Genomic DNA, 23,975 nt, shown 5'->3' on the forward strand with positions numbered 1-23,975 from the left:
ATCATTACACAAAAGTTTTTCACTCTGTTAGGCAAGGAGAAACTGTGCCAGCACAGAAAACATCTCCCATCGTGTTTTACATGTTGCAGAGAGCTCTGCAGAGAGTTTTGCACGAAGAAAAAGAAAGTTGTCCAAAACACTTTCCAATCGAATGTTCATGTGTTTGGAAAAGGTAGGAAAGTGGTGAGGTATGGTTTTCTATCATTTGCAAGCTGCGCACACAATGCCAGTGTTGTGCAGCTTCATTCTCACCTTTCCGAAGCAGCCGCACTCTCCAGCTGCCGGAGGCGAAGAAGCGGCTTCTTCGCGCAAACGCGATTGTACCGGTCCCAGTGCACTCCAGTGCTGCGGCTTCTGCCGAAATGTACCCGGGACCGGCGCTTAGCTCCGGGGAGCTCCGTATCATTCTTCTTTCTTGACTTTTGTGGTCGACATCATTGCAAACAACTTTCCCACTATGTTAGGCAAGGAGAAAATGTGCCAGCACAGAAAACATCTCCCATCGTGGTTTTCATATTGCAGAGAGCTCTGCAGAAGTTTATGCAGGAAGAAAAAGAAAGTTATTGAAAACAACTTCCAACCGAATTTTCAAGTGTTTGGAAAATGTAAGAGAGTGGTAAGGTACACTTTTGGATCAGTTTGCAAGCTGCGCACAGCATCCCATTGTTGTGCAGCTTCATTCTCACCTTTCCGAAGCAGCCGCACTCTCCAGCTGCCGGAGGCGAAGAAGCGGCTTCTTCGCGCAAACGCGATTGTACCCGTCCCAGTGCACTCCAGTGCGGCGGCTTCTGCCGAAATGTGCCCGGGACCGGCGCATAGCTCCGGGGAGCTCCGTATCCTTCGTCTTTCGGGATTTTGTGGTCTACATCATTACACAAAGTTTTTTCACTATGTTAGGCAAGGAGAAACTGTGCCAGCACAGAAAACATCTCCCATCGTGTTTTGTATGTTGCAGAGAGCTCTGCAGAGTGTTTTGCAAGAAGAAAAGGAAAGTTGTCCAAAACACCTTCCAATCGAATATTCATATGTTTGGTAAAGGTAGGAAAGTAGTGAGGTACTGTTTTCTATCAGTTTGCAAGCTGCGCACACAATCCCAGTGTTGTGCAGCTTCATTCTCACCTTTCCGAAGCAGCCGCACTCTCCAGCTGCCGGAGGCGAAGAAGCGGCTTCTTCGCGCAAAGGCGATTGTGCCGGTCCCAGTGCACAAAGGTGCGGCGGCTACTGCCGAAATATGCCCGGGACCGGGGCATAGCTCCGGGGAGCTGCGTACCTTCGTCTTTAGCGCCTTTTGTGGTCTACATCATTGCAGAAAGGTTTTTCATTATGTTCGGCCAAGAGAAACTGTGCCAGCACAGAAAACATCTCCCATCGTTTTTTACATGTTGCAGAGAGCTCTGCAGAAGTTTTTGCACGAAGAAAAAGAAAGTTGTCCAAAACACCTTCCAATCGAATGTTCATGTGTTTGGAAAAGGTAAGAGAGTGGTAAGGTACTGTTTTCTATCAGTTTGCAAGCTGCTCACACAATCCCTGTGTTCTGCAGCTTCATTCTTCACCTTTCGAAAGTCGCCGCTCTCTCCGGCTCCCGGAGACGAAGTGGCGGCTTCTTCGCGCAAAGGCGATTGTGCCGGTCCCAGTGCACTAAGTGGCGGCGGCTTCTGCCGAAATGTTCCCGGGACAGGCGCTTAGCTCCGGCGAGCTACGTATCCTTCGTCTTTCAAGATATTGTGGACCACATCATTACACAAAGTTTTTTCACTATGTCTGGCAAGGAGAAACTGTGCCAGCACAGAAAACATCTCCCATCGTGTTTTACATGTTGCAGAGAGCTCTGCAGGGTGTTTTGCAAGAAGAAAAAGAAAGTTGTCCAAAACACCTTCCAATCGAATGTTCATGTGTTTGGAAAAGGTAAGAGAGTGGTAAGGTACTGTTTTGAATGTGTTAGCAAGCTGCGCACACAATCCCAGTGTTGTGCAGCTTCATTCTCACCCTTCCGAAGCAGCCGCACTCTCCAGCTGCCGGAGGCGAAGAAGCGGCTTTTTCGCGCAAAGGCGATTGTACCGGTCCCAGTGCACAAAGGTGCGGCGGCTTCTGCCGAAATGTACCCGGGACCGGCGCTTAGCTCCGGGGAGCTCCGTATCATTCTTCTTTCTTGACTTTTGTGGTCGACATCATTGCAAAAAACTTTCCCTCTATGTTAGGCAAGGAGAAAATGTGTCAGCACAGAAAACATCTCCCATCGTGGTTTTCATGTTGCAGAGAGCTCTGCAGAAGTTTATGCAGGAAGAAAAAGAAAGTTATTGAAAACAACTTCCAACCGAATTTTCAAGTGTTTGGAAAATGTAAGAGAGTGGTAAGGTACACTTTTGGATCAGTTTGCAAGCTGCGCACAGCATCCCAGTGTTGTGCAGCTTCATTCTCACCTTTCCGAAGCAGCCGAACTCTCCAGCTGCCGGAGGCGAAGAAGCGGCTTCTTCGCGCAAAGGCGATTGTACCGGTCCCAGTGCACTAAGTGGCGGCAGCTTCTGCCGAAATGTGCCCGGGACCGGCGCATAGCTCCGGGGAGCTGCGTACCTTCGTCTTTAGCGTCTTTTGTGGTCTACATCATTGCAGAAAGGTTTTTCACTATGTCTGGCAAAGAGAAACTGTGCCAGCACAGAAAACATCTCCCATCGTGTTTTACATGTTGCAGAGAGCTCTGCAGAAGTTTTTGCACGAAGAAAAAGAAAGTTGTCCAAAACACCTTCCATTCGAATGTTCATGTGTTTGGAAAAGGTAAGAGAGTGGTAAGGTACTGTTTTCTATCAGCTTGCAAGCTGCGCACACAATCCCAGTGATGTTCAGCTTCATTCTTCACCTTTCGAAAGTCGCCGCTCTCTCCGGCTCCCGGAGACGAAGAGGCGGCTTCTTCGCGCAATGGCGATTGTACCCGTCCCAGTGCACAAAGGTGCGGCAGCTTCTGCCGAAATGTGCCCGGGACCTGCGATTAGCTCCGGGGACATCCGTACCTTCTTCTTTCTTGACTTTTGTGGTCGACATCATTGCAAACAACTTTCCCACTATGTTAGGCAAGGAGAAAATGTGCCAGCACAGAAAACATCTCCCATCGTGGTTTTCATATTGCAGAGAGCTCTGCAGAAGTTTATGCAGGAAGAAAAAGAAAGTTATTGAAAACAACTTCCAACCGAATTTTCAAGTGTTTGGAAAATGTAAGAGAGTGGTAAGGTACTGTTTTCTATCAGTTTGCAAGCTGCGCACACAATCCCTGTGTTGTGCAGCTTCATTCTCACCTTTCCGAAGCAGCCGCACTCTCCAGCTGCGGGAGGCGAAGAAGGGGCTTCTTCGCGCAAAGGCGATTGTACCGGTCCCAGTGCACAAAGGTGCGGCGGCTTCTGCCGAAATGTGCCCGGGACAGGCGCATAGCTCCGGGGAGCTCCGTATCCTTCGTCTTTCGGGATTTTGTGGTCTACATCATTACACAAAGTTTTTTCACTCTGTTAGGCAAGGAGAAACTGTGCCAGCACAGAAAACATCTCCCATCGTGTTTTACATGTTGCAGAGAGCTCTGCAGAGAGTTTTGCACGAAGAAAAAGAAAGTTGTCCAAAACACTTTCCAATCGAATGTTCATGTGTTTGGAAAAGGTAGGAAAGTGGTGAGGTATGGTTTTCCATCATTTGCAAGCTGCGCACACAATGCCAGTGTTGTGCAGCTTCATTCTCACCTTTCCGAAGCAGCCGCACTCTCCAGCTGCCGGAGGCGAAGAAGCGGCTTCTTCGCGCAAAGGCGATTGTGCCGGTCCCAGTGCACTCCAGTGCGGCAGCTTCTGCCGAAATGTGCCCGGGACCGGGGCATAGGTCCGGGGAGCTGCGTACCTTCGTCTTTAGCGCCTTTTGTGGTCTACATCATTGCAGAAAGGTTTTTCACTATGTCTAGCAAGGAGAAACTGTGACAGCACAGAAAACAACTCCCATCGTGTTTTACATGTTGCAGAGAGCTCTGCAGAAGTTTTTGCACGAAGAAAAAGAAAGTTGTCCAAAACACCTTCCAATCGAATGTTCATGTGTTTGGAAAAGGTAAGAGAGTGGTAAGGTACTGTTTTCTATCATTTGCAAGCCGCGCACACAATGCCAGTGTTGTGCAGCTTCATTCTTCACCTTTCGAAAGTCGCCGCTCTCTCCGGCTCCCGGAGACGAAGAGGCGGCTTCTTCGCGCAAAGGCGATTGTGCCCGTCCCAGTGCACTAAGTGGCGGCGGCTTCTGCCGAAATGTTCCCGGGACAGGCGCTTAGCTCCGGGGAGCTACGTATCCTTCGTCTTTCGGGATATTGTGGACCACATCATTACACAAAGTTTTTTCACAATGTCTGGCAAGGAGAAACTGTGCCAGCACAGAAAACATCTCCCATCCTGTTTTACATGTTGCAGAGAGCTCTGCAGAGTGTTTTGCAAGAAAAAAAGAAAGTTGTCCAAAACACCTTCCAATCGAATGTTCATGTGTTTGGAAAAGGTAGGAAAGTGGTGAGGTACGGTTTTCTATCATTTGCAAGCCGCGCACACAATCCCATTGTTGTGCAGCTTCATTCTTCACCTTTCGAAAGTAGCCGCTCTCTCCGGCTCCCGGAGACGAAGAGGCGGCTTCTTCGCGCAAACGCGATTGTACCCGTCCCAGTGCACTCCAGTGCGGCAGCTTCTGCCGAAATGTGCCCGGGACCGGCGATTAGCTCCGAGGACATCCGTACCTTCTTCTTTCTTGACTTTTGTGGTCGACATCATTGCAAAAAACTTTCCCACTATGTTAGGCAAGGAGAAACTGTGCCAGCACAGAAAACATCTCCCATCGTGGTTTTCATGTTGCAGAGAGCTCTGCAGAAGTTTATGCAGGAAGAAAAAGAAAGTTATTGAAAACAACTTCCAACCGAATTTTCATGTGTTTGGATAATGTAAGAGAGTGGTAAGGTACACTTTTGGATCAGTTTACAAGATGCGCTCACAATCCCAGTGTTGTGCAGCTTCATTCTCACCTTTCCCAAGCAGCCGCACTCTCCAGCTGCGGGAGGCGAAGAAGCGGCTTCTTCGCGCAAAGGCGATTGTACCGGTCCCAGTGCACAAAGGTGCGGCGGCTTCTGCCGAAATGTGCCCGGGACAGGCGCATAGCTCCGGGGAGCTCCGTATCCTTCGTCTTTCGGGATTTTGTGGTCTACATCATTACACAAAGGTTTTTCACTCTGTTAGGCAAGGAGAAACTGTGCCAGCACAGAAAACATCTCCCATCGTGTTTTACATGTTGCAGAGAGCCCTGCAGAGTGTTTTGCACGAAGAAAAAGAAAGTTGTCCAAAACACCTTCCAATCGAATGTTCATGTGTTTGGTAAAGGTAGGAAAGTGGTATGGTACTGTTTTCTACCAGTTTGCAAGCTGCGCACACAATCCCATTGTTGTGCAGCTTCATTCTTCACCTTTCGAAAGCCGCCGCTCTCTCCGGCTCCCGGAGACGAAGAGGCGGCTTCTTCGCGCAAAGGCGATTATAGCGGTCCCAGGGCACAAAGGTGCGGCGGCTTCTGCCGAAATGTGCCCGGGACCGGCGCATAGCTCCGGGGAGCTCCGTATCCTTCTTCTTTCTTGACTTTTGTGGTCGACATCATTGCAAAAAACTTTCCCACTATGTTAGGCAAGGAGAAACTGTGCCAGCACAGAAAACATCTCCCATCCTGTTTTACATGTTGCAGAGAGGTCTGCAGAGTGTTTTGCAAGAAGAAAAAGAAAGTTGTCCAAAACACCTTCCAATCGAATGTTCATGTGTTTGGAAAAGGTAGGAAAGTCGGGAGGTACGGTTTTCTATCATTTGCAAGCTGCGCACACAATGCCAGTGTTGTGCAGCTTCATTCTCACCTTTCCGAAGCAGCCGCACTCTCCAGCTGCCGGAGGCGAAGAAGCGGCTTCTTCGCGCAAAGGCGATTGTGCCGGTCCCAGTGCACTCCAGTGCGGCGGCTACTGCCGAAATATGCCCGGGACCGGGGCGTAGCTCCGGGGAGCTGCGTACCTTCGTCTTTAGCGCCTTTTGTGGTCTACATCATTGCAGAAAGGTTTTTCAATATGTCTAGCAAGGAGAAACTGTGACAGCACAGAAAACAACTCCCATCGTGTTTTACATGTTGCAGAGAGCTCTGCAGAAGTTTTTGCACGAAGAAAAAGAAAGTTGTCCAAAAGACCTTCCAATCGAATGTTCATGTGTTTGGAAAAGGTAAGAGAGTGGTAAGGTACTGTTTTCTATCATTTGCAAGCCGCGCACACAATGCCAGTGTTGTGCAGCTTCATTCTTCACCTTTCGAAAGCAGCCGCTCTCTCCGGCTCCCGGAGACGAAGAGGCGGCTTCTTCGCGCAAAGGCGATTGTGCCGGTCCCAGTGCACTCCAGTGCGGCAGCTACTGCCGAAATGTGCCCGGGACAGGCGCTTAGCTCCGGTGAGCTCCGTATCCTTCTTCTTTCTTGACTTTTGTGGTCTACATCATTGCAAAAAACTTTCCCACTATGTTAGGCAAGGAGAAACTGTGCCAGCACAGAAAACATCTCCCATCGTGGTTTTCATGTTGCAGAGAGCTCTGCAGAAGGTTATGCAGGAAGAAAAAGAAAGTTGTCCAAAACACCTTCCAATCGAATGTTCATGTGTTTGGAAAAGGTAAGAGACTGGTAAGGTACTGTTTTCTATCAGTTTGCAAGCTGCGCACACAATCCCTGTGTTGTGCAGCTTCATTCTCACCTTTCCGAAGCAGCCGCAATCTCCATCTGCCGGAGGCGAAGAAGCGGCTTCTTCGCGCAAAGGCGATTGTGCCGGTCCCAGTGCACTCCAGTGCGGCGGCTACTGCCGAAATATGCCCGGGACCGGGGCATAGCTCCGGGGAGCTGCGTACCTTCGTCTTTAGCGCCTTTTGTGGTCTACATCATTGCAGAAAGGTTTTTCATTATGTTCGGCCAAGAGAAACTGTGCCAGCACAGAAAACATCTCCCATCGTGTTTTACATGTTGCAGAGAGCTCTGCAGAAGTTTTTGCACGAAGAAAAAGAAAGTTGTCCAAAACACCTTCCAATCGAATGTTCATGTGTTTGGAAAAGGTAAGAGAGTGGTAAGGTACTGTTTTCTATCAGTTTGCAAGCTGCTCACACAATCCCTGTGTTGTGCAGCTTCATTCTTCACCTTTCGAAAGTCGCCGCTCTCTCCGGCTCCCGGAGACGAAGAGGCGGCTTCTTCGCGCAAAGGCGATTGTGCCGGTCCCAGTGCACTAAGTGGCGGCGGCTTCTGCCGAAATGTTCCCGGGACAGGCGCTTAGCTCCGGCGAGCTACGTATCCTTCGTCTTTCAAGATATTGTGGACCACATCATTACACAAAGTTTTTTCACTATGTCTGGCAAGGAGAAACTGTGCCAGCACAGAAAACATCTCCCATCGTGTTTTACATGTTGCAGAGAGCTCTGCAGGGTGTTTTGCAAGAAGAAAAAGAAAGTTGTCCAAAACACCTTCCAATCGAATGTTCATGTGTTTGGAAAAGGTAAGAGAGTGGTAAGGTACTGTTTTGAATGTGTTAGCAAGCTGCGCACACAATCCCAGTGTTGTGCAGCTTCATTCTCACCTTTCCGAAGCAGCCGCACTCTCCAGCTGCCGGAGGCGAAGAAGCGGCTTTTTCGCGCAAAGGCGATTGTACCGGTCCCAGTGCGCTCCAGTGCTGCGGCTTCTGCCGAAATGTACCCGGGACCGGCGCTTAGCTCCGGGGAGCTCCGTATCATTCTTCTTTCTTGACTTTTGTGGTCGACATCATTGCAAACAACTTTCCCACTATGTTAGGCAAGGAGAAAATGTGCCAGCACAGAAAACATCTCCCATCGTGGTTTTCATATTGCAGAGAGCTCTGCAGAAGTTTATGCAGGAAGAAAAAGAAAGTTATTGAAAACAACTTCCAACCGAATTTTCAAGTGTTTGGAAAATGTAAGAGAGTGGTAAGGTACACTTTTGGATCAGTTTGCAAGCTGCGCACAGCATCCCATTGTTGTGCAGCTTCATTCTCACCTTTCCGAAGCAGCCGCACTCTCCAGCTGCCGGAGGCGAAGAAGCGGCTTCTTCGCGCAAACGCGATTGTACCCGTCCCAGTGCACTCCAGTGCGGCGGCTTCTGCCGAAATGTGCCCGGGACCGGCGCATAGCTCCGGGGAGCTCCGTATCCTTCGTCTTTCGGGATTTTGTGGTCTACATCATTACACAAAGTTTTTTCACTATGTTAGGCAAGGAGAAACTGTGCCAGCACAGAAAACATCTCCCATCGTGTTTTGTATGGTGCAGAGAGCTCTGCAGAGTGTTTTGCAAGAAGAAAAGGAAAGTTGTCCAAAACACCTTCCAATCGAATATTCATATGTTTGGTAAAGGTAGGAAAGTAGTGAGGTACTGTTTTCTATCAGTTTGCAAGCTGCGCACACAATCCCAGTGTTGTGCAGCTTCATTCTCACCTTTCCGAAGCAGCCGCACTCTCCAGCTGCCGGAGGCGAAGAAGCGGCTTCTTCGCGCAAACGCGATTGTACCGGTCCCAGTGCACAAAGGTGCGGCGGCTTCTGCCGAAATGTGCCCGGGACCGGCGCATAGCTCCGGCGAGCTGCGTACCTTCGTCTTTAGCGTCTTTTGTGGTCTACATCATTGCAGAAAGGTTTTTCACTATGTCTAGCAAGGAGAAACTGTGCCAGCACAGAAAACATCTCCCATCGTGTTTTACATGTTGCAGAGAGCTCTGCAGAAGTTTTTGCACGAAGAAAAAGAAAGTTGTCCAAAACACCTTCCAATCGAATGTTCATGTGTTTGGAAAAGGTAGGAAAGTGGTGAGGTATGGTTTTCTATCATTTGCAAGCTGCGCACACAATGCCAGTGTTGTGCAGCTTCATTCTCACCTTTCCGAAGCAGCCGCACTCTCCAGCTGCCGGAGGCGAAGAAGCGGCTTCTTCGCGCAAAGGCGATTGTGCCGGTCCCAGTGCACTCCAGTGCGGCAGCTTCTGCCGAAATGTGCCCGGGACCGGGGCATAGGTCCGGGGAGCTGCGTACCTTCGTCTTTAGCGCCTTTTGTGGTCTACATCATTGCAGAAAGGTTTTTCACTATGTCTAGCAAGGAGAAACTGTGACAGCACAGAAAACAACTCCCATCGTGTTTTACATGTTGCAGAGAGCTCTGCAGAAGTTTTTGCACGAAGAAAAAGAAAGTTGTCCAAAACACCTTCCAATCGAATGTTCATGTGTTTGGAAAAGGTAAGAGAGTGGTAAGGTACTGTTTTCTATCATTTGCAAGCCGCGCACACAATGCCAGTGTTGTGCAGCTTCATTCTTCACCTTTCGAAAGTCGCCGCTCTCTCCGGCTCCCGGAGACGAAGAGGCGGCTTCTTCGCGCAAAGGCGATTGTGCCCGTCCCAGTGCACTAAGTGGCGGCGGCTTCTGCCGAAATGTTCCCGGGACAGGCGCTTAGCTCCGGGGAGCTACGTATCCTTCGTCTTTCGGGATATTGTGGACCACATCATTACACAAAGTTTTTTCACAATGTCTGGCAAGGAGAAACTGTGCCAGCACAGAAAACATCTCCCATCCTGTTTTACATGTTGCAGAGAGCTCTGCAGAGTGTTTTGCAAGAAAAAAAGAAAGTTGTCCAAAACACCTTCCAATCGAATGTTCATGTGTTTGGAAAAGGTAGGAAAGTGGTGAGGTACGGTTTTCTATCATTTGCAAGCCGCGCACACAATCCCATTGTTGTGCAGCTTCATTCTTCACCTTTCGAAAGTAGCCGCTCTCTCCGGCTCCCGGAGACGAAGAGGCGGCTTCTTCGCGCAAACGCGATTGTACCCGTCCCAGTGCACTCCAGTGCGGCAGCTTCTGCCGAAATGTGCCCGGGACCTGCGATTAGCTCCGGGGACATCCGTACCTTCTTCTTTCTTGACTTTTGTGGTCTACATCATTGCAAAAAACTTTCCCACTATGTTAGGCAAGGAGAAACTGTGCCAGCACAGAAAACATCTCCCATCGTGGTTTTCATGTTGCAGAGAGCTCTGCAGAAGTTTATGCAGGAAGAAAAACAAAGTTATTGAAAACAACTTCCAACCGAATTTTCATGTGTTTGGATAATGTAAGAGAGTGGTAAGGTGCACTTTTGGATCAGTTTACAAGATGCGCTCACAATCCCAGTGTTGTGCAGCTTCATTCTCACCTTTCCCAAGCAGCCGCACTCTCCAGCTGCGGGAGGCGAAGAAGCGGCTTCTTCGCGAAAAGGCGATTGTACCGGTCCCAGTGCACAAAGGTGCGGCGGCTTCTGCCGAAATGTGCCCGGGACAGGCGCATAGCTCCGGGGAGCTCCGTATCCTTCGTCTTTCGGGATTTTGTGGTCTACATCATTACACAAAGGTTTTTCACTCTGTTAGGCAAGGAGAAACTGTGCCAGCACAGAAAACATCTCCCATCGTGTTTTACATGTTGCAGAGAGCCCTGCAGAGTGTTTTGCACGAAGAAAAAGAAAGTTGTCCAAAACACCTTCCAATCGAATGTTCATGTGTTTGGTAAAGGTAGGAAAGTGGTATGGTACTGTTTTCTACCAGTTTGCAAGCTGCGCACACAATCCCATTGTTGTGCAGCTTCATTCTTCACCTTTCGAAAGCCGCCGCTCTCTCCGGCTCCCGGAGACGAAGAGGCGGCTTCTTCGCGCAAAGGCGATTATAGCGGTCCCAGGGCACAAAGGTGCGGCGGCTTCTGCCGAAATGTGCCCGGGACCGGCGCATAGCTCCGGGGAGCTCCGTATCCTTCTTCTTTCTTGACTTTTGTGGTCGACATCATTGCAAAAAACTTTCCCACTATGTTAGGCAAGGAGAAACTGTGCCAGCACAGAAAACATCTCCCATCCTGTTTTACATGTTGCAGAGATGTCTGCAGAGTGTTTTGCAAGAAGAAAAAGAAAGTTGTCCAAAACACCTTCCAATCGAATGTTCATGTGTTTGGTAATGGTAGGAAAGTCGGGAGGTACGGTTTTCTATCATTTGCAAGCTGCGCACACAATCCCTGTGTTGTGCAGCTTCATTCTCACCTTTCCGAAGCAGCCGCAATCTCCATCTGCCGGAGGCGAAGAAGCGGCTTCTTCGCGCAAAGGCGATTGTGCCGGTCCCAGTGCACTCCAGTGCGGCGGCTACTGCCGAAATATGCCCGGGACCGGGGCATAGCTCCGGGGAGCTGCGTACCTTCGTCTTTAGCGCCTTTTGTGGTCTACATCATTGCAGAAAGGTTTTTCATTATGTTCGGCCAAGAGAAACTGTGCCAGCACAGAAAACATCTCCCATCGTTTTTTACATGTTGCAGAGAGCTCTGCAGAAGTTTTTGCACGAAGAAAAAGAAAGTTGTCCAAAACACCTTCCAATCGAATGTTCATGTGTTTGGAAAAGGTAAGAGAGTGGTAAGGTACTGTTTTCTATCAGTTTGCAAGCTGCTCACACAATCCCTGTGTTGTGCAGCTTCATTCTTCACCTTTCGAAAGTCGCCGCTCTCTCCGGCTCCCGGAGACGAAGAGGCGGCTTCTTCGCGCAAAGGCGATTGTGCCGGTCCCAGTGCACTAAGTGGCGGCGGCTTCTGCCGAAATGTTCCCGGGACAGGCGCTTAGCTCCGGCGAGCTACGTATCCTTCGTCTTTCGGGATATTGTGGACCACATCATTACACAAAGTTTTTTCACTATGTCTGGCAAGGAGAAACTGTGCCAGCACAGAAAACATCTCCCATCCTGTTTTACATGTTGCAGAGAGCTCTGCAGGGTGTTTTGCAAGAAGAAAAAGAAAGTTGTCCAAAACACCTTCCAATCGAATGTTCATGTGTTTGGAAAAGGTAAGAGAGTGGTAAGGTACTGTTTTGAATGTGTTAGCAAGCTGCGCACACAATCCCAGTGTTGTGCAGCTTCATTCTCACCTTTCCGAAGCAGCCGCACTCTCCAGCTGCCGGAGGCGAAGAAGCGGCTTTTTCGCGCAAAGGCGATTGTACCGGTCCCAGTGCACTCCAGTGCTGCGGCTTCTGCCGAAATGTACCCGGGACCGGCGCTTAGCTCCGGGGAGCTCCGTATCATTCTTCTTTCTTGACTTTTGTGGTCGACATCATTGCAAACAACTTTCCCACTATGTTAGGCAAGGAGAAAATGTGCCAGCACAGAAAACATCTCCCATCGTGGTTTTCATATTGCAGAGAGCTCTGCAGAAGTTTATGCAGGAAGAAAAAGAAAGTTATTGAAAACAACTTCCAACCGAATTTTCAAGTGTTTGGAAAATGTAAGAGAGTGGTAAGGTACACTTTTGGATCAGTTTGCAAGCTGCGCACAGCATCCCATTGTTGTGCAGCTTCATTCTCACCTTTCCGAAGCAGCCGCACTCTCCAGCTGCCGGAGGCGAAGAAGCGGCTTCTTCGCGCAAACGCGATTGTACCCGTCCCAGTGCACTCCAGTGCGGCGGCTTCTGCCGAAATGTGCCCGGGACCGGCGCATAGCTCCGGCGAGCTCCGTATCCTTCGTCTTTCGGGATTTTGTGGTCTACATCATTACACAAAGTTTTTTCACTATGTTAGGCAAGGAGAAACTGTGCCAGCACAGAAAACATCTCCCATCGTGTTTTGTATGTTGCAGAGAGCTCTGCAGAGTGTTTTGCAAGAAGAAAAGGAAAGTTGTCCAAAACACCTTCCAATCGAATATTCATATGTTTGGTAAAGGTAGGAAAGTAGTGAGGTACTGTTTTCTATCAGTTTGCAAGCTGCGCACACAATCCCAGTGTTGTGCAGCTTCATTCTCACCTTTCCGAAGCAGCCGCACTCTCCAGCTGCCGGAGGCGAAGAAGCGGCTTCTTCGCGCAAACGCGATTGTACCGGTCCCAGTGCACAAAGGTGCGGCGGCTTCTGCCGAAATGTGCCCGGGACCGGCGCATAGCTCCGGGGAGCTGCGTACCTTCGTCTTTAGCGTCTTTTGTGGTCTACATCATTGCAGAAAGGTTTTTCACTATGTCTAGCAAGGAGAAACTGTGCCAGCACAGAAAACATCTCCCATCGTGTTTTACATGTTGCAGAGAGCTCTGCAGAAGTTTTTGCACGAAGAAAAAGAAAGTTGTCCAAAACACCTTCCAATCGAATGTTCATGTGTTTGGAAAAGGTAAGAGAGTGGTAAGGTACTGTTTTCTATCAGTTTGCAAGCTGCGCACACAATCCCTGTGTTGTGCAGCTTCATTCTCACCTTTCCGAAGCAGCCGCACTCTCCAGCTGCGGGAGGCGAAGAAGCGGCTTCTTCGCGCAAAGGCGATTGTACCGGTCCCAGTGCACAAAGGTGCGGCGGCTTCTGCCGAAATGTGCCCGGGACAGGCGCATAGCTCCGGGGAGCTCCGTATCCTTCGTCTTTCGGGATTTTGTGGTCTACATCATTACACAAAGGTTTTTCACTCTGTTAGGCAAGGAGAAACTGTGCCAGCACAGAAAACATCTCCCATCGTGTTTTACATGTTGCAGAGAGCTCTGCAGAGAGTTTTGCACGAAGAAAAAGAAAGTTGTCCAAAACACTTTCCAATCGAATGTTCATGTGTTTGGAAAAGGTAGGAAAGTGGTGAGGTATGGTTTTCTATCATTTGCAAGCTGCGCACACAATGCCAGTGTTGTGCAGCTTCATTCTCACCTTTCCGAAGCAGCCGCACTCTCCAGCTGCCGGAGGCGAAGAAGCGGCTTCTTCGCGCAAAGGCGATTGTGCCGGTCCCAGTGCACTCCAGTGCGGCAGCTTCTGCCGAAATGTGCCCGGGACCGGGGCATAGGTCCGGGGAGCTGCGTACCTTCGTCTTTAGCGCCTTTTGTGGTCTACATCATTGCAGAAAGGTTTTTCACTATGTCTAGCAAGGAGAAACTGTGACAGCACAGAAAACAACTCCCATCGTGTTTTACATGTTGCAGAGAGCTCTGCAGAAGTTTTTGCACGAAGAAAAAGAAAGTTGTCCAAAACACCTTCCAATCGAATGTTCATGTGTTTGGAAAAGGTAAGAGAGTGGTAAGGTACTGTTTTCTATCATTTGCAAGCCGCGCACACAATGCCAGTGTTGTGCAGCTTCATTCTTCACCTTTCGAAAGTCGCCGCTCTCTCCGGCTCCCGGAGACGAAGAGGCGGCTTCTTCGCGCAAAGGCGATTGTGCCCGTCCCAGTGCACTAAGTGGCGGCGGCTTCTGCCGAAATGTTCCCGGGACAGGCGCTTAGCTCCGGGGAGCTACGTATCCTTCGTCTTTCGGGATATTGTGGACCACATCATTACACAAAGTTTTTTCACTATGTCTGGCAAGGAGAAACTGTGCCAGCACAGAAAACATCTCCCATCCTGTTTTACATGTTGCAGAGAGCTCTGCAGAGTGTTTTGCAAGAAAAAAAGAAAGTTGTCCAAAACACCTTCCAATCGAATGTTCATGTGTTTGGAAAAGGTAGGAAAGTGGTGAGGTACGGTTTTCTATCATTTGCAAGCCGCGCACACAATCCCATTGTTGTGCAGCTTCATTCTTCACCTTTCGAAAGTAGCCGCTCTCTCCGGCTCCCGGAGACGAAGAGGCGGCTTCTTCGCGCAAACGCGATTGTACCCGTCCCAGTGCACTCCAGTGCGGCAGCTTCTGCCGAAATGTGCCCGGGACCGGCGATTAGCTCCGGGGACATCCGTACCTTCTTCTTTCTTGACTTTTGTGGTCTACATCATTGCAAAAAACTTTCCCACTATGTTAGGCAAGGAGAAACTGTGCCAGCACAGAAAACATCTCCCATCGTGGTTTTCATGTTGCAGAGAGCTCTGCAGAAGTTTATGCAGGAAGAAAAAGAAAGTTATTGAAAACAACTTCCAACCGAATTTTCATGTGTTTGGATAATGTAAGAGAGTGGTAAGGTACACTTTTGGATCAGTTTACAAGATGCGCTCACAATCCCAGTGTTGTGCAGCTTCATTCTCACCTTTCCCAAGCAGCCGCACTCTCCAGCTGAGGGAGGCGAAGAAGCGGCTTCTTCGCGCAAAGGCGATTGTACCGGTCCCAGTGCACAAAGGTGCGGCGGCTTCTGCCGAAATGTGCCCGGGACAGGCGCATAGCTCCGGGGAGCTCCGTATCCTTCTTCTTTCTTGACTTTTGTGGTCGACATCATTGCAAAAAACTTTCCCACTATGTTAGGCAAGGAGAAACTGTGCCAGCACAGAAAACATCTCCCATCGTGTTTTACATGTTGCAGAGAGCTCTGCAGAGTGTTTTGCACGAAGAAAAAGAAAGTTGTCCAAAACACCTTCCAATCGAATGTTCATGTGTTTGGTAAAGGTAGGAAAGTGGTATGGTACTGTTTTCTACCAGTTTGCAAGCTGCGCACACAATCCCATTGTTGTGCAGCTTCATTCTTCACCTTTCGAAAGCCGCCGCTCTCTCCGGCTCCCGGAGACGAAGAGGCGGCTTCTTCGCGCAAAGGCGATTATAGCGGTCCCAGGGCACAAAGGTGCGGCGGCTTCTGCCGAAATGTGCCCGGGACCGGCGCATAGCTCCGGGGAGCTCCGTATCCTTCTTCTTTCTTGACTTTTGTGGTCGACATCATTGCAAAAAACTTTCCCACTATGTTAGGCAAGGAGAAACTGTGCCAGCACAGAAAACATCTCCCATCCTGTTTTACATGTTGCAGAGAGCCATGCAGAGTGTTTTGCAAGAAGAAAAAGAAAGTTGTCCAAAACACCTTCCAATCGAATGTTCATGTGTTTGGAAAAGGTAGGAAAGTCGGGAGGTACGGTTTTCTATCATTTGCAAGCTGCGCATACAATCCCAGTGTTGTGCAGCTTCATTCTCACCTTTCCGAAGCAGCCGCACTCTCCAGCTGCCGGAGGCGAAGAAGCGGCTTCTTCGCGCAAAGGCGATTGTGCCGGTCCCAGTGCACAAAGGTGCGGCGGCTTCTGCCGAAATATGCCCGGGACCGGGGCATAGCTCCGGGGAGCTGCGTACCTTCGTCTTTAGCGTCTTTTGTGGTCTACATCATTGCAGAAAGGTTTTTCACTATGTCTAGCAAGGAGAAACTGTGCCAGCACAGAAAACATCTCCCATCGTGTTTTACATGTTGCAGAGAGCTCTGCAGAAGTTTTTGCACGAAGAAAAAGAAAGTTGTCCAAAACACCTTCCAATCGAATGTTCATGTGTTTGGAAAAGGTAGGAAAGTGGTGAGGTAGGGTTTACTATCATTTGCAAGCCGCGCACACAATCCCAGTGTTGTGCAGCTTCATTCTTCACCTTTCGAAAGCAGCCGCTCTCTCCGGCTCCCGGAGACGAAGAGGCGGCTTCTTCGCGCAAAGGCGATTGTGCCGGTCCCAGTGCACTCCAGTGCGGCAGCTTCTGCCGAAATGTGCCCGGGACAGGCGCTTAGCTCCAGGGACATCCGTATCCTTCTTCTTTCTTGACTTTTGTGGTCTACATCATTCCAAAAAACTTTCCCACTATGTTAGGCAAGGAGAAACTGTGCCAGCACAGAAAACATCTCCCATCGTGGTTTTCATGTTGCAGAGAGCTCTGCAGAAGTTTATGCAGGAAGAAAAAGAAAGTTATTGAAAACAACTTCCAACCGAATTTTCATGTGTTTGGAAAATGTAAGACAGTGGTAAGGTACACTTTTCGATCAGTTTGCAAGCTGCGCACACAATCCCAGTGTTGTGCAGCTTCATTCTCACCTTTCCGAAGCAGCCGCACTCTCCAGCTGCCGGAGGCGAAGAAGCGGCTTCTTCGCGCAAAGGCGATTGTACCGGTCCCAGTGCACAAAGGTGCGGCGGCTTCTGCCGAAATGTGCCCGGGACCGGCGCATAGCTCCGGGGAGCTCCGTACCTTCGTCTTTAGCGTCTTTTGTGGTCTACATCATTGCAGAAAGGTATTTCACTATGTCTGGCAAGGAGAAACTGTGCCAGCACAGAAAACATCTCCCATCGTGTTTTACATGTTGCAGAGAGCTCTGCAGAAGTTTTTGCACGAAGAAAAAGAAAGTTGTCCAAAACACCTTCCAATCGAATGTTCATGTGTTTGGAAAAGGTAAGAGAGTGGTAAGGTACTGTTTTCTATCAGTTTGCAAGCTGCGCACACAATCCCTGTGTTGTGCAGCTTCATTCTCACCTTTCCGAAGCAGCCGCACTCTCCAGCTGCGGGAGGCGAAGAAGCGGCTTCTTCGCGCAAAGGCGATTGTACCGGTCCCAGTGCACAAAGGTGCGGCGGCTTCTGCCGAAATGTGCCCGGGACAGGCGCATAGCTCCGGGGAGCTCCGTATCCTTCGTCTTTCGGGATTTTGTGGTCTACATCATTACACAAAGGTTTTTCACTCTGTTAGGCAAGGAGAAACTGTGCCAGCACAGAAAACATCTCCCATCGTGTTTTACATGTTGCAGAGAGCTCTGCAGAGAGTTTTGCACGAAGAAAAAGAAAGTTGTCCAAAAGACCTTCCAATCGAATGTTCATGTGTTTGGTAAAGGTAGGAAAGTGGTATGGTACTGTTTTCTACCAGTTTGCAAGCTGCGCACACAATCCCATTGTTGTGCAGCTTCATTCTTCACCTTTCGAAAGCCGCCGCTCTCTCCGGCTCCCGGAGACGAAAGGCGGCTTCTTCGCGCAAAGGCGATTATACCGGTCCCAGTGCACAAAGGTGCGGCGGCTTCTGCCGAAATGTGCCCGGGACAGGCGCATAGCTCCGGGGAGCTCCGTATCCTTCTTCTTTCTTGACTTTTGTGGTCGACATCATTGCAAAAAACTTTCCCACTATGTTAGGCAAGGAGAAACTGTGCCAGCACAGAAAACATCTCCCATCCTGTTTTACATGTTGCAGAGAGGTCTGCAGAGTGTTTTGCAAGAAGAAAAAGAAAGTTGTCCAAAACACCTTCCAATCGAATGTTCATGTGTTTGGAAAAGGTAGGAAAGTGTTGAGGTATGGTTTTCTATCATTTGCAAGCTGCGCACACAATGCCAGTGTTGTGCAGCTTCATTCTCACCTTTCCGAAGCAGCCGCACTCTCCAGCTGCCGGAGGCGAAGAAGCGGCTTCTTCCCGCAAAGGCGATTGTGCCGGTCCCAGTGCACTCCAGTGCGGCACCTTCTGCCGAAATGTGCCCGGGACCGGGGCATAGGTCCGGGGAGCTGCGTACCTTCGTCTTTAGCGCCTTTTGTGGTCTACATCATTGCAGAAAGTTTTTTCACAATGTCTGGCAAGGAGAAACTGTGCCAGCACAGAAAACATCTCCCATCCTGTTTTACATGTTGCAGAGAGCTCTGCAGAATGTTTTGCAAGAAAAAAAGAAAGTTGTCCAAAACACCTTCCAATCGAATGTTCATGTGTTTGGAAAAGGTAGGAAAGTCGTGAGGTACGGTTTCCTATCATTTGCAAGCCGCGCACACAATCCCATTGTTGTGCAGCTTCATTCTTCACCTTTCGAAAGTAGCCGCTCTCTCCGGCTCCCGGAGACGAAGAGGCGGCTTCTTCGCGCAAACGCGATTGTACCCGTCCCAGTGCACTCCAGTGCGGCAGCTTCTGCCGAAATGTGCCCGGGACCGGCGATTAGCTCCGGGGACATCCGTACCTTCTTCTTTCTTGACTTTTGTGGTCGACATCATTGCAAAAAACTTTCCCACTATGTTAGGCAAGGAGAAACTGTGCCAGCACAGAAAACATCTCCCATCGTGGTTTTCATGTTGCAGAGAGCTCTGCAGAAGTTTATGCAGGAAGAAAAACAAAGTTATTGAAAACAACTTCCAACCGAATTTTCATGTGTTTGGATAATGTAAGACAGTGGTAAGGTACACTTTTGGATCAGTTTACAAGATGCGCTCACAATCCCAGTGTTGTGCAGCTTCATTCTTCACCTTTCCCAAGCAGCCGCACTCTCCAGCTGCGGGAGGCGAAGAAGCGGCTTCTTCGCGCAAAGGCGATTGTACCGGTCCCAGTGCACAAAGGTGCGGCGGCTTCTGCCGAAATGTGCCCGGGACAGGCGCATAGCTCCGGGGAGCTCCGTATCCTTCGTCTTTCGGGATTTTGTGGTCTACATCATTACACAAAGGTTTTTCACTCTGTTAGGCAAGGAGAAACTGTGCCAGCACAGAAAACATCTCCCATCGTGTTTTACATGTTGCAGAGAGCTCTGCAGAGAGTTTTGCACGAAGAAAAAGAAAGTTGTCCAAAACACCTTCCAATCGAATGTTCATGTGTTTGGTAAAGGTAGGAAAGTGGTATGGTACTGTTTTCTACCAGTTTGCAAGCTGCGCACACAATCCCATTGTTGTGCAGCTTCATTCTTCACCTTTCGAAAGCCGCCGCTCTCTCCGGCTCCCGGAGACGAAAGGCGGCTTCTTCGCGCAAAGGCGATTATACCGGTCCCAGTGCACAAAGGTGCGGCGGCTTCTGCCGAAATGTGCCCGGGACAGGCGCATAGCTCCGGGGAGCTCCGTATCCTTCTTCTTTCTTGACTTTTGTGGTCTACATCATTGCAAAAAACATTCCCACTATGTTAGGCAAGGAGAAACTGTGCCAGCACAGAAAACATCTCCCATCGTGTTTTACATGTTGCAGAGAGCTCTGCAGAGAGTTTTGCACGAAGAAAAAGAAAGTTGTCCAAAACACTTTCCAATCGAATGTTCATGTGTTTGGAAAAGGTAGGAAAGTGGTGAGGTATGGTTTTCTATCATTTGCAAGCTGCGCACACAATGCCAGTGTTGTGCAGCTTCATTCTCACCTTTCCGAAGCAGCCGCACTCTCCAGCTGCCGGAGGCGAAGAAGCGGCTTCTTCGCGCAAAGGCGATTGTGCCGGTCCCAGTGCACTCCAGTGCGGCAGCTTCTGCCGAAATGTGCCCGGGACCGGGGCATAGGTCCGGGGAGCTGCGTACCTTCGTCTTTAGCGCCTTTTGTGGTCTACATCATTGCAGAAAGGTTTTTCACTATGTCTAGCAAGGAGAAACTGTGCCAGCACAGAAAACAACTCCCATCGTGTTTTACATGTTGCAGAGAGCTCTGCAGAAGTTTTTGCACGAAGAAAAAGAAAGTTGTCCAAAACACCTTCCAATCGAATGTTCATGTGTTTGGAAAAGGTAAGAGAGTGGTAAGGTACTGTTTTCTATCATTTGCAAGCCGCGCACACAATGCCAGTGTTGTGCAGCTTCATTCTTCACCTTTCGAAAGTCGCCGCTCTCTCCGGCTCCCGGAGACGAAGAGGCGGCTTCTTCGCGCAAAGGCGATTGTGCCCGTCCCAGTGCACTAAGTGGCGGCGGCTTCTGCCGAAATGTTCCCGGGACAGGCGCTTAGCTCCGGGGAGCTACGTATCCTTCGTCTTTCGGGATATTGTGGACCACATCATTACACAAAGTTTTTTCACTATGTCTGGCAAGGAGAAACTGTGCCAGCACAGAAAACATCTCCCATCCTGTTTTACATGTTGCAGAGAGCTCTGCAGAGTGTTTTGCAAGAAAAAAAGAAAGTTGTCCAAAACACCTTCCAATCGAATGTTCATGTGTTTGGAAAAGGTAGGAAAGTGGTGAGGTACGGTTTTCTATCATTTGCAAGCCGCGCACACAATCCCATTGTTGTGCAGCTTCATTCTTCACCTTTCGAAAGTAGCCGCTCTCTCCGGCTCCCGGAGACGAAGAGGCGGCTTCTTCGCGCAAACGCGATTGTACCCGTCCCAGTGCACTCCAGTGCGGCAGCTTCTGCCGAAATGTGCCCGGGACCGGCGATTAGCTCCGGGGACATCCGTACCTTCTTCTTTCTTGACTTTTGTGGTCTACATCATTGCAAAAAACTTTCCCACTATGTTAGGCAAGGAGAAACTGTGCCAGCACAGAAAACATCTCCCATCGTGGTTTTCATGTTGCAGAGAGCTCTGCAGAAGTTTATGCAGGAAGAAAAAGAAAGTTATTGAAAACAACTTCCAACCGAATTTTCATGTGTTTGGATAATGTAAGAGAGTGGTAAGGTACACTTTTGGATCAGTTTACAAGATGCGCTCACAATCCCAGTGTTGTGCAGCTTCATTCTCACCTTTCCCAAGCAGCCGCACTCTCCAGCTGAGGGAGGCGAAGAAGCGGCTTCTTCGCGCAAAGGCGATTGTACCGGTCCCAGTGCACAAAGGTGCGGCGGCTTCTGCCGAAATGTGCCCGGGACAGGCGCATAGCTCCGGGGAGCTCCGTATCCTTCTTCTTTCTTGACTTTTGTGGTCGACATCATTGCAAAAAACTTTCCCACTATGTTAGGCAAGGAGAAACTGTGCCAGCACAGAAAACATCTCCCATCGTGTTTTACATGTTGCAGAGAGCTCTGCAGAAGTTTTTGCACGAAGAAAAAGAAAGTTGTCCAAAACACCTTCCAATCGAATGTTCATGTGTTTGGAAAAGGTAAGAGAGTGGTAAGGTACTGTTTTCTATCATTTGCAAGCCGCGCACACAATGCCAGTGTTGTGCAGCTTCATTCTTCACCTTTCGAAAGTCGCCGCTCTCTCCGGCTCCCGGAGACGAAGAGGCGGCTTCTTCGCGCAAAGGCGATTGTGCCCGTCCCAGTGCACTAAGTGGCGGCGGCTTCTGCCGAAATGTTCCCGGGACAGGCGCTTAGCTCCGGGGAGCTACGTATCCTTCGTCTTTCGGGATATTGTGGACCACATCATTACACAAAGTTTTTTCACTATGTCTGGCAAGGAGAAACTGTGCCAGCACAGAAAACATCTCCCATCCTGTTTTACATGTTGCAGAGAGCTCTGCAGAGTGTTTTGCAAGAAAAAAAGAAAGTTGTCCAAAACACCTTCCAATCGAATGTTCATGTGTTTGGAAAAGGTAGGAAAGTGGTGAGGTACGGTTTTCTATCATTTGCAAGCCGCGCACACAATCCCATTGTTGTGCAGCTTCATTCTTCACCTTTCGAAAGTAGCCGCTCTCTCCGGCTCCCGGAGACGAAGAGGCGGCTTCTTCGCGCAAACGCGATTGTACCCGTCCCAGTGCACTCCAGTGCGGCAGCTTCTGCCGAAATGTGCCCGGGACCGGCGATTAGCTCCGGGGACATCCGTACCTTCTTCTTTCTTGACTTTTGTGGTCTACATCATTGCAAAAAACTTTCCCACTATGTTAGGCAAGGAGAAACTGTGCCAGCACAGAAAACATCTCCCATCGTGGTTTTCATGTTGCAGAGAGCTCTGCAGAAGTTTATGCAGGAAGAAAAAGAAAGTTATTGAAAACAACTTCCAACCGAATTTTCATGTGTTTGGATAATGTAAGAGAGTGGTAAGGTACACTTTTGGATCAGTTTACAAGATGCGCTCACAATCCCAGTGTTGTGCAGCTTCATTCTCACCTTTCCCAAGCAGCCGCACTCTCCAGCTGAGGGAGGCGAAGAAGCGGCTTCTTCGCGCAAAGGCGATTGTACCGGTCCCAGTGCACAAAGGTGCGGCGGCTTCTGCCGAAATGTGCCCGGGACAGGCGCATAGCTCCGGGGAGCTCCGTATCCTTCGTCTTTCGGGATTTTGTGGTCTACATCATTACACAAAGGTTTTTCACTCTGTTAAGCAAGGAGAAACTGTGCCAGCACAGAAAACATCTCCCATCGTGTTTTACATGTTGCAGAGAGCTCTGCAGAGTGTTTTGCACGAAGAAAAAGAAAGTTGTCCAAAACACCTTCCAATCGAATGTTCATGTGTTTGGTAAAGGTAGGAAAGTGGTATGGTACTGTTTTCTACCAGTTTGCAAGCTGCGCACACAATCCCATTGTTGTGCAGCTTCATTCTTCACCTTTCGAAAGCCGCCGCTCTCTCCGGCTCCCGGAGACGAAGAGGCGGCTTCTTCGCGCAAAGGCGATTATAGCGGTCCCAGGGCACAAAGGTGCGGCGGCTTCTGCCGAAATGTGCCCGGGACCGGCGCATAGCTCCGGGGAGCTCCGTATCCTTCTTCTTTCTTGACTTTTGTGGTCGACATCATTGCAAAAAACTTTCCCACTATGTTAGGCAAGGAGAAACTGTGCCAGCACAGAAAACATCTCCCATCCTGTTTTACATGTTGCAGAGAGCCATGCAGAGTGTTTTGCAAGAAGAAAAAGAAAGTTGTCCAAAACACCTTCCAATCGAATGTTCATGTGTTTGGAAAAGGTAGGAAAGTCGGGAGGTACGGTTTTCTATCATTTGCAAGCTGCGCATACAATCCCAGTGTTGTGCAGCTTCATTCTCACCTTTCCGAAGCAGCCGCACTCTCCAGCTGCCGGAGGCGAAGAAGCGGCTTCTTCGCGCAAAGGCGATTGTGCCGGTCCCAGTGCACAAAGGTGCGGCGGCTTCTGCCGAAATATGCCCGGGACCGGGGCATAGCTCCGGGGAGCTGCGTACCTTCGTCTTTAGCGTCTTTTGTGGTCTACATCATTGCAGAAAGGTTTTTCACTATGTCTAGCAAGGAGAAACTGTGCCAGCACAGAAAACATCTCCCATCGTGTTTTACATGTTGCAGAGAGCTCTGCAGAAGTTTTTGCACGAAGAAAAAGAAAGTTGTCCAAAACACCTTCCAATCGAATGTTCATGTGTTTGGAAAAGGTAGGAAAGTGGTGAGGTAGGGTTTACTATCATTTGCAAGCCGCGCACACAATCCCAGTGTTGTGCAGCTTCATTCTTCACCTTTCGAAAGCAGCCGCTCTCTCCGGCTCCCGGAGACGAAGAGGCGGCTTCTTCGCGCAAAGGCGATTGTGCCGGTCCCAGTGCACTCCAGTGCGGCAGCTTCTGCCGAAATGTGCCCGGGACAGGCGCTTAGCTCCAGGGACATCCGTATCCTTCTTCTTTCTTGACTTTTGTGGTCTACATCATTCCAAAAAACTTTCCCACTATGTTAGGCAAGGAGAAACTGTGCCAGCACAGAAAACATCTCCCATCGTGGTTTTCATGTTGCAGAGAGCTCTGCAGAAGTTTATGCAGGAAGAAAAAGAAAGTTATTGAAAACAACTTCCAACCGAA

Source organism: Zonotrichia albicollis, chromosome 5, assembly GCF_047830755.1.
Source record: "Zonotrichia albicollis isolate bZonAlb1 chromosome 5, bZonAlb1.hap1, whole genome shotgun sequence".
NCBI classification, from domain to species: domain Eukaryota; kingdom Metazoa; phylum Chordata; class Aves; order Passeriformes; family Passerellidae; genus Zonotrichia; species Zonotrichia albicollis.